Raw genomic sequence first — 10,092 nt, forward strand, 5'->3', positions numbered from 1 at the left:
AGGTTCAATCATCTCCCTCCTACCCAAATGGTATCAAAGGGTGTATTGTGTTACCATCACCAATCACGTTAAAAAGTTTACCCGTTGCACTATAATTTATATGGGGGTTACTTGATTCTTCAAATCTAAAAAAAAAATCAATATAAATAATCTCTTAAAAAAAAAACCTTTGTTTAGGATTGCCCCAATTATTTGTCAATAATCAACTCTACATGGGTTTATTGATACGAGATCTAGAAGCATCCCTTAAACATATATAAAAAATCTTGTGTGTAGTTGAAGATTCAAACAAGATTCTTTCCCCAAAGTTATATTCAACTCAACATTATACATCATACATGTCCTATCATAGATAACAACATGCATTACCCTCTAAGAATGTTTCTTACATTAACTATCAAGTACACTAAAATTTAAAATAATGGGTTATGCATGACTAGTAGTACAACTAAGTGATACAATCACGAGTGGAGGGTTTAGAGAAAGGATTGTCCAATTGTGTAACCAATAATTAAAATGACAAAAATATCATATAATAAATAAATTTGATAATGATTCAAAATAAAAAATATGATTACAAATGTTTATTGCCTACTACATGTAGATTATAAATTGGCTCATATGTTGTCATAGGCTTGTAATATAATTATATATCGTACTATGAAGCTCAAAACTAAACTACACACTAGTTACCATTTTTTTAATTCTCATGAACTATTTTTTTTCTCCAAATCTCCAACTACTAACTAATTGATACTCAATGAATGCAAGGGGTGATTATATATCAGCTCCAAGCCTTACCTAAGTGATACACATTGATCACAAGGTACCCCTATTGGTGTAATTAAGGTGTTTTACCTTGTAAATTCTTCACCTAGGTTCTAGTTATACTTATCGCTTAAGTTTACTTAGGGACCACATAGGAACGTTCCCACTTTTAGTGGTATTATCATATTATCACTTATCCACCTTAAGTGGAACTTCCACCTTTCATGGACTTATTGCGTTATCACTTTTCCACTATGTGTGGGTGATAAGTTACCATTTTATGTATCATGTCATAAGATTAAGGTACTTGTCAAAATCTTATGCCTTCCTATGTCTCACCTTGGTCTACTTAACCAAGGGGTATCCTATGTATTATCATTCCATTGATTCCATTCTATTGTATTCTTGATAGGAATATAATTTATTCGTGTCATGTTGATCTTCTCATATTATTGCGCTTTTGATGGGATGGGGTTAGGGATAGACTAGCCTAGTCTATGCTCTTGGATCCTTTTCCTTGGATCACCTGGTGTTCTCTACACACCCTAGAGTCTCTAGGACTCCCCTTTGCTTGAGGAATCCCCTGACCTTGCCCAATCCACCCACCAATGAGTTGCAATGCTGCTCCTAAGGTCTCACCTACTCATGAGACTCAAAACCCCTTATTGTGGCTAATAAGGGCTAGGCTTGCTCCACACCTTCCAAGGTCTTAGCAAGGTTGTATCAGGTCTATTTCATGGTCTTTCCACCCATTCATGAGCCCTCGAGAGGTTTCAAGCCTTCAACCCCTTACCGATTTCACTATTTTGTGTTTTTGCCTTCAAATAGGGCTACAAGGATTAGGACCAATTAGGCCTCCTACCCAGTCCTTTAGGGATCCCTCTCATAAACGATGCACAAACAACCCAAACTCCCAAAATGGACTGCCATTCATTTGGCAAGGACTCAAGGATTTTCTAGGTTTTAGGCCTCCAAGTGTCCGTACACTGTCCTAGGTGGATTTTAAGGTTTTCAAGGGTTTTTGTGAGGGTGTTTAAGGTCTACCTAGGTCACAGTGAGTGTTTTGAGTTTTAGCCACCTTGTTTGGATTGGTGGAAGCTCCTCCTTCACACCAATGATGCTTCACTCACTCCTCTACACTTCCTCCAAAGGATGCACTCTCCACTAGTCAACCTTGCTCTCCAAGACCTCTGCAATTTGACCTCTCCTAATCGGGCACTGTCCAGTCTCACCTAGGAGTGGGTATTTGCTTAGCCTCCTTGCATTTCCAAGGGCCCTTCTTGCATGGGACTATAGTATAGGGTCTTCACTTCCATCCCCATGGTTTCATGGTGTTTCCACAATGGGGAATGGAGTTAAGACTTCATTTGCTCAAACCAGTCCAAAACTGGACAGTGAGACTGCAACTTACAAATTATTTACAAACACACTCAAACGGTAGACAAAAAGATAATCTAATCACTCACAATGAAGATATATACACCAAAGAAGACATTTCACATAGGTTTGCTCGCAAATCAATCCATTAGTTTGCTCGGTAACTTCATTCAAACTGACTTGTAACTCAAAAACAGTCACAGTCAAGCTTTTCTTCCTTGGGCCGTACAATGTCTAACATCCAACCCTTTAACTTAGGGTTTGTAACATCTTATACTACCCATACCTTGGTTGGTGTGCCAAATTTAGGGTTGTCTATGCCAACCTAAGGATTTTGGCCTCCTAGTGGAAAAGTTGCTTGACAACTTTTAAAAGTTGTCATGCAACTTTTGCAACTTTTGAGCAACTTTCCCAATGTTGCTTTTCATGACTCCTAGACTCACATTGGGCCAACCCAAGGACACCACCTAAGGACACCACCATGCTATGAAGGACCCCTAAACACCACTAAGACACACATACCCTCCGTTTTCAAGAAAATCTCAATCTTGACTTCTGACCCCTAAGATCTCCACTAGGACCCAAACTAGGACCTATGAGCACATGGCTCATTATTTTATGTACAATGGCTTCATAAGAAGCATAACACCAAAAAAACAAAGAAGGAGGGAGATCTTGTAAGGGTTCTCCTGCACCATACTCCCCCTCTGCACACAATTAAGAAATAGAAGAAGAAATGAGGGCCGGGTCCATGCCAAGCTTCTTGAACTTGCTCTCCTCCACCCATGTAGCTTCAGATACTGGTTGATCTGCCCATTTCACTAAGTGCTCCATGTAGACCTGGTGTTTGGTAGACTTATTCACTCTTGACTCCAAAATCTCCTCTGCTATAGGCTTCTTCACTTGAGGTAAGGTATTCACATTCAAGTCTTGTAGTACCTTGGCTTGGTTCTCAATCTACCCTGCTATCTCTCCCTTGTACATTACCAGATCAACAACATTGAAGACTGGTGAAATGGCTAAGTCTGAAGGTAAATCCACCTTATAGGCGTTCTCACCATATTTTGCCAAAATTTTACAAGGTCCTACCCTCTTCATTTGCAGTTTGGTAGGCTTACCACTTTGCATCCTAGCTTTGCTCAAATGGACCATCACATAGTCACCCACCTTGAACTGAACTTCCCTCCTTTTCTCATCCACTTTGGCTTTCAGTTTTTGAGTGGATTCAAGGATGGCCTTCTTAACTTGCTCTTGGACTTCCTTGATGGTTTGAGTGAAGTCCTCTGCTTGCCCACTCTTCATCTCCAAAGTACTAAGATCTCTCAACTCACATGCTCCCCTTGGATGTTTGCCATATACAACCTCAAAAGGACTTCTACCAGTGGTCCTATTCATAGTGTCATTGTATGCATACTCTGCTTGAGGAATGATAAGGTCCCATGTCTATCCATATTCCTTAGTTAAACACCTCAACAAATTGCCTAACACCCTATTGGTGACTTCAGTTTGACCATCTGTTTGTGGATGGTAAGCTGAGCTAAATGACAAGTTAGTTCCTAGTCTCCTCCATAATGTTTGCCAAAAATGACCCATGAACTTGTTGTCCCTATCTAAAACAATGCTTAAAGGGAGTCCATGAATCCTAACAATCTCTTTGAAAAAGAGATGTGCAACATAGCTAGCATCATGTGTAGTCTTACATGGAATGAAATGACTCATCTTGGAGAATCTATCTACTACCACATAGATGTTGTCCATACCTGTTTTAGTCTTGGGAAGTCCTACTACAAAGTCCATGCTTATACATTCCCAAGGTCTATTAGGGACTGGTAATGGTTGATAGAGACTGGCATTGCTTGATCCTCCTTTTGCTCTTTGACACACTCCACATTGCTCTACATACCTCTTTACATCTCTTGGCAACTTTGGCCAATAGTAGTACCTCTGTACTAAATCCAAGGTTTTGTTGACTCCAAAGTGTCCACTTAAACTGCCATTATGTTTTTCTTGGATGAGGTTCTCCCTCATAGTTCCTCTTGGTACACACAATTGATTACCCTTGAACAAGAGACCATTTTGGAGAATGTAGTCTGCATACTCACCATGGAAATGGTTCTCAAACTCCTTGCAAACCTTGTAAGCTGATGAGAAGTCTTCATCTCCTTCATAGAGGTCTTTGAAACCTTCTATTCCTATGCTCTGCAACTACAGTTCTTGAACAGTCAACAACTTCCTGCTCAATGCATCTACCACCTTGTTAAGTTGCCCCTTCTTATGCTTAATGGTGAAGGTGAAGGATTGGAGATATTCCATCCATTTCAGATGTCTATTGCTTAGCTTCTCTTGAGTGTTGATGTAACTCAAAGCCTGATTGTCTGTGAACACCACAAATTCTTTTGGGAGTAGGTAATGCCTCCATTTCTTTAGAGACTACACTAATGCATACAACTCTAGGTCATAAGCTGAGTACTTCTTCTTCGCTTCATTAAGCTTCTCACTGAAAAATGCCATAGGTCTTCCCTCTTGACTCAACACACCACCTACTGCAATTCCACTTGCATCACACTCCAAAGTGAATAGCTTATCAAACGTAGGTAGGAGAAGGATAGGTTTTGTGGCTACTTCTTGCTTCAACATTTGAAATGCTTTGTCAGCTTGCTCTGTCCATTTAAACTTAGTTTTAAGACCTCCTTTAATGGTTTCAAGGACTGGTGCACATATACCACTGAAATTCCTCACAAATTTCCTATAGAATTGAGCTAATCCATGGAAACTTCTAACTTCAGTCCCTGTTTTAGGTGCAGGCCAATTCAAGATTGCCTCCACTTTGCTTGGATCCATCTTCAAGGTTCTCTTAGACACCACAAATCCTAAGTAAACCAACTCTTTCTTCAAGAAGTCACACTTCTCTAGGTTGATGGATAGCTTCTCCTCATGCAACCTCTCTAAGACTAACCTCAAATGCTCAAGGTGCTCCTCTTTGGTTCTGCTATAGATGAGAATGTCATCTAGGTACACCACCACAAATATACCTATGAAATCCTTCAACACCTCATTCATCAATCTCATGAAGGTGCTTGGAGCATTGGTGAGTCCAAATGGCATCACAAGCCATTCATACAATCCCTCTATGGTTTTAAAAGCAGTCTTCCACTCATCACCCTCCTTAATTCTTATCTGGTGATAACCACTTTTAAGGTCTAGCTTGGTAAAATACATAGCCCCTCCTAAATAGTCCATTAGATCCTCTATTCTAGGAATAGGAAACCTATACCTTATGGTGATCCTATTGATTGCTCTTGAGTCAGTGCAAAGTCTCCACTTACCTCCTTTTTTTGATGCTAGCACTACCGGGACTGCACATGGGCTGATGCTCTTCTTTATTAATCTTTGTTCCAATAACTCCTGCACCTGCCTTGCTACCTCCTTGTTCTGATTAGGTGTGAGCTTATATGCAGCCTTGTTAGGTAAGGATGCACCGGGAACAAAGTCTATTTGATGACTTATAGACCTTCTAGGTGGGAGTGTTGCAGGTGTTCCATCACTCACTATGTCCTTATACTCTTGCAACATGTGCTTCACCTCCTTGGCTACTTCTGCCTGCAACTTGTCTTCTTCCTCCTTTAGCTTCACAAAGATGGCACACTTCACTATCTCCTCCTCATGTAGCAAGTTTAAAAAATCTTTACCAGTAGCCATTAAGACACTAGGTGTTCTTGAAGTTCCTTCTTCATTCTTTGTCAAGGACTGAATTTTGAAGGTCTTGTTGTCATTCTTAAAGGAAATGGAGTTCTCCTCTCCATCATAGATCACCTTCCTATCAAATTGCCAGGGTCTTCCTAGCAACAGATGACAAGCATCCATAGGCAACACATCACAAAGGATCTTATCCTTGTATCCTCTAGTAGAAAACTCTACCCAAGTCTGTTCATTGACTAACACACTCTGCTCATGATTCAACCATGTCACCTTGTATGGGTTAGTGTGGGGTATCCTTGTGAGTTTCAGCTTCCTAACTGCCTCTTCTGATATGATATTGTCAGTTGACCCTGAATCAACTATCACCTTGCAAACTTTACCAAGAATCTTGCATCTCACCCTAAACAATGCTCTCCTATGCTTAGGTTCATTCTTCTCTGGCTGTCTTATCAAGACCCTGTTGAACATCAGATTTTCTCCAATCTCTGATTCTAAATGGTCCACCTCAGGTGTCTTGCTGCTTGAAGAGTCTTCATGTGCATAAGCAACCCTCTTTCCACTGTTTGATGATGTAGGCTTGTCAGGACATCTATAAGCCGGGTATCCCAATTGTCCATAATTGTAGTATTTCATTGTTGCAAAGTAGGAGTTACCTCTGCCGGTACCTCTGCCCCTACTTGGACCACCTTGTGCACCTCTTCCTCTAGAATGTCCTCCTCTAGGATTGGTTTCATTGCCATGTTTAGTCAACTTGGCTTCTCCTTGGTTCCTTTGCTCATTTGCCTTGCTTTGGTAACCACCTCGGTGATTCACTTGATCTCTACCTCTGCCTCTACCCCTGTTATTGGAGTCTCCTTTCCTTTTGTTCCTCTCTTATACCTTGGTAGCAAGCTGATGACATTTTTGAACAGTAGTAGGAGTCCATAGGCTTATCTCCTCTTGAATGTTCCACTTTAGGCCGCTTAGATACCTAGCCACCTTAATAGATTCATCTTCTTGGACTTTGGACCTAAGACATAGCTTTTGAAACTCCTCTGTGTAGGAGGCCACATCAAGATCCTTCTGCTTCAATCCTTGTCTCTTCTTATGAAGTTGGACTTCATAATCCTTTGGTAAGTATTTCTCTTTAATCTTACTCACCATGGCCTTCCAATTTGCAATAGGTAGCTTCCCCATACTAACTCTTTCTTCTTGCAGGTACTTCCACCATGTCAAAGTTGCTCCCCTTAATCTTGATTTGGCAACTTTAACCTTCTGAGCCTCTGTCACTCCTTCACACTCAAAGTGATTTTCCATGCCCTCAATCCATTCCATAATAGTGTCTATGTCCATTCTTCCATTGAAATGTGGCAATCCTTCAAAAGATTTCGTGTGTTCAAAGCCTTAATAACTTTTACAAATGGTTCTTCATTGAACAAGGGATCTAGTTCAGGTATAATATCATCTATGTCTATAGTTTTCTTGCCTTTACCCTTGGTGTCTTCATCCCAAGGTCCTTGTGTCCTCTGATCCACCACTTCCTGCAGTTTATCCCTTATCTCGCTCATAGCTTCTTCAAGGAGTCTATTTTTCTCCTTCTGCTCTTCTACCTCTCTAGCCAGCTCTACATTAGTAGCCATTCTACTCTCCCCTATTGATTCACCAGTATATAGAGACATACACAGTCCAACAAGTCTTTTACTTGCTCTGATACCAATCTAATGGGATGGGGTTAGGGATAGTCTAGCCTAGTCTATGCTCTTGGATCCTTTTCCTTGGATCACCTAGTGTTCTCTACACACCCTAGGGTCTCTAAGACTCCCCTTTTCTTGAGGAATCCCCTGACCTTGCCCAATCCACCCACCAATGAGTTGCAATGCTGCTCCTAAGGTCTCACCTACTCATGAGACTCAAAACCCCTTACTCTGGCTAATAAGGGCTAGGCTTGCTCCACACCTTCCAAGGTCTTAGCAAGGTTGTATCAGGTCTATTTCATGGTCTTTCCACCCATTCATGAGCCCCCAAGAGGTTTCAAGCCTTCAACCCCTTACCGATTTCACTATTTTGTGTTTTTGCCTTCAAATAGGGCTACAAGGATTAGGACAAATTAGGACTCCTACCTGGTCCTTTAGGGCTCCCTCTCACAAACGATGCACAAACAACCCAAACTCCCAAAATGGACTGCCATTCATTTGGCAAGGACTCAAGGATTTTCTAGGTTTTAGGCCTCCAAGTGTTCGTACACTGTCCTAGGTGGATTTTAAGGTTTTCAAGGGTTTTTGTGAGGGTTTTTAGGGTCTGTCTGGGTCACAGTGAGTGTTTTGAGTTTTAGCCACCTTGTTTGGATTGGTGGAGGATCCTCCTTCACACCAATGATTCTTCACTCACTCCTTTGCACTTTTTCCAAGGGATGCACTCTCCACTAATCAACCTTACTCTCTAAGACCTCTGCAATTTGACCTCTCCTAACCGAGCACTGTCCAGTCTCGCCTAGGAGTGGGTCTTTGCTTGGCCTCCTTTCATTTCCAAGGGCCCTTCTTGCATGGGACTATAGTACAGGGTCTTCACTTCCATTCCCCATGTTTTCATGGTGTTTCCACAATGGGGAATGGAGTTAAGACTTCATTTGCTCAAACCAGTCCAAAACTGGACAGGGAGACTGCAACTTACAAATTATTTACAAACACACTCAATTGGTAAACAAAAAGATAATCTAATCACTCACAATGAAGATATATACACAAAATAATACATTTCACACAGGTTTTCTCGCAAATCAATCCATTAGTTTGCTCGGTAACTTCATTCAAACTGACTGGTAACTCAAAAATAGTCACAGTCAAGCTTTTCTTCCTTGGGCCGTACAACGTCTGACATCCAACCCTTTAACTTAGGGTTTGTAACATCTTATACTACCCATACATCGGTCGGTGTGCCAAATTTAGGGTTGTCTATGCCAACCTAAGGATTTTGGCCGCCTAGTGGAAAAGTTGCTTGACAACTTTTAAAAGTTGTCATGCAACTTTTGCAACTTTTGAGAAACTTTCCCAATGTTGCTTTTCATGACTCCTAGACCCACATTGGGCCAACCTAAGGACACGACCATGCTATGAAGGACCCCTAAACACCACTAAGACACACATACCCTCCACTTTCAAGAAAATCTCAATCTTGACTTCTGACCCCTAAGATCTCCACTTGGACCCAAACTAGGACCTATGAGCACATGGCTCATTATTTTATGTACAATGGCTTCATAAGAAGCATAACACCAACAAAACAAAGAAGGAGGGAGATCTTGTAAGGGTGCTCCTGCACCAACTTTCCATTAGGCCTTTATATCTCGAGTAGCTATCTCCATATCCAAATCTTGCATGGCATCAAAGCTTATAGAGTGCCTTTAGTTAGTCATTTTGAGAGATTTTTGGTGCATTTTGGGGTTTTATTTTTGTCGATTTCTACTATAACTCAAAATTGGAGCTTTTAGGGTCAAATTTGATGCCACCATTGGATTTAGAAGGTTTGAGAAAGTCAAGATTGTATTTTGTTTTGTCCAAATTGAACTTCGTAAGCCAAATTTATGAAGTTCTAAATTTTGGAGGTGGTTACCAGATCTAGGAGGCACCTATGATTTATGAGCATTTTGGGCCAAAACCAATTTTGTCATCACATTCAAAAGGCCCAAAAACTCTAAGAGTGATGGTCAATTTGTCAAAATCGAAGTAGGTCATTCAAAGCTTGAAGAAATTTTTTGCCCTCCATTAGTTGTTTGTACGACTATACTATCATCACTATTACAGTCATAAAAAAAATAGGACAATACGATGGCTAAATATTTTATTAGGAAACTTTGTTTTTTATTTAATTTTCAGATTCAAAAAAACATTTGAATTTTTTTTGAAAAAATTGTATGTAAAAAAGGTACCTATACATGCCCTTACACAAGTACTATTTTTGTAATCAATTTTTTTATATATATATGGGCTAAAATTTGTGTTTTTCACAATGGTGAAGGTGGTTTATAATTTTGTTACCTAGTTTTTTTTTTAATTAGGATTTTTACATTTGTTACTGAGTAATCCCAATTTTTGCAACTTCAGAGGCTTTGTTCAGGCTCACATAATCTCCTTTCTAGAAGGTTGCTTTTTTGAAAGTGCATAATGTTAACTATACTTCATAGTGGTGCTATTAGTTTTTACTCATTGTGATAAAATAATTTACTTTCAATGCATGGACTTATTTGGCTTATTTTGGCAATCATAATGAATA

The sequence above is a fragment of the Cryptomeria japonica genome, chromosome 4, assembly GCF_030272615.1.
Source record: "Cryptomeria japonica chromosome 4, Sugi_1.0, whole genome shotgun sequence".
Taxonomy (NCBI): Eukaryota; Viridiplantae; Streptophyta; class Pinopsida; order Cupressales; family Cupressaceae; genus Cryptomeria; species Cryptomeria japonica.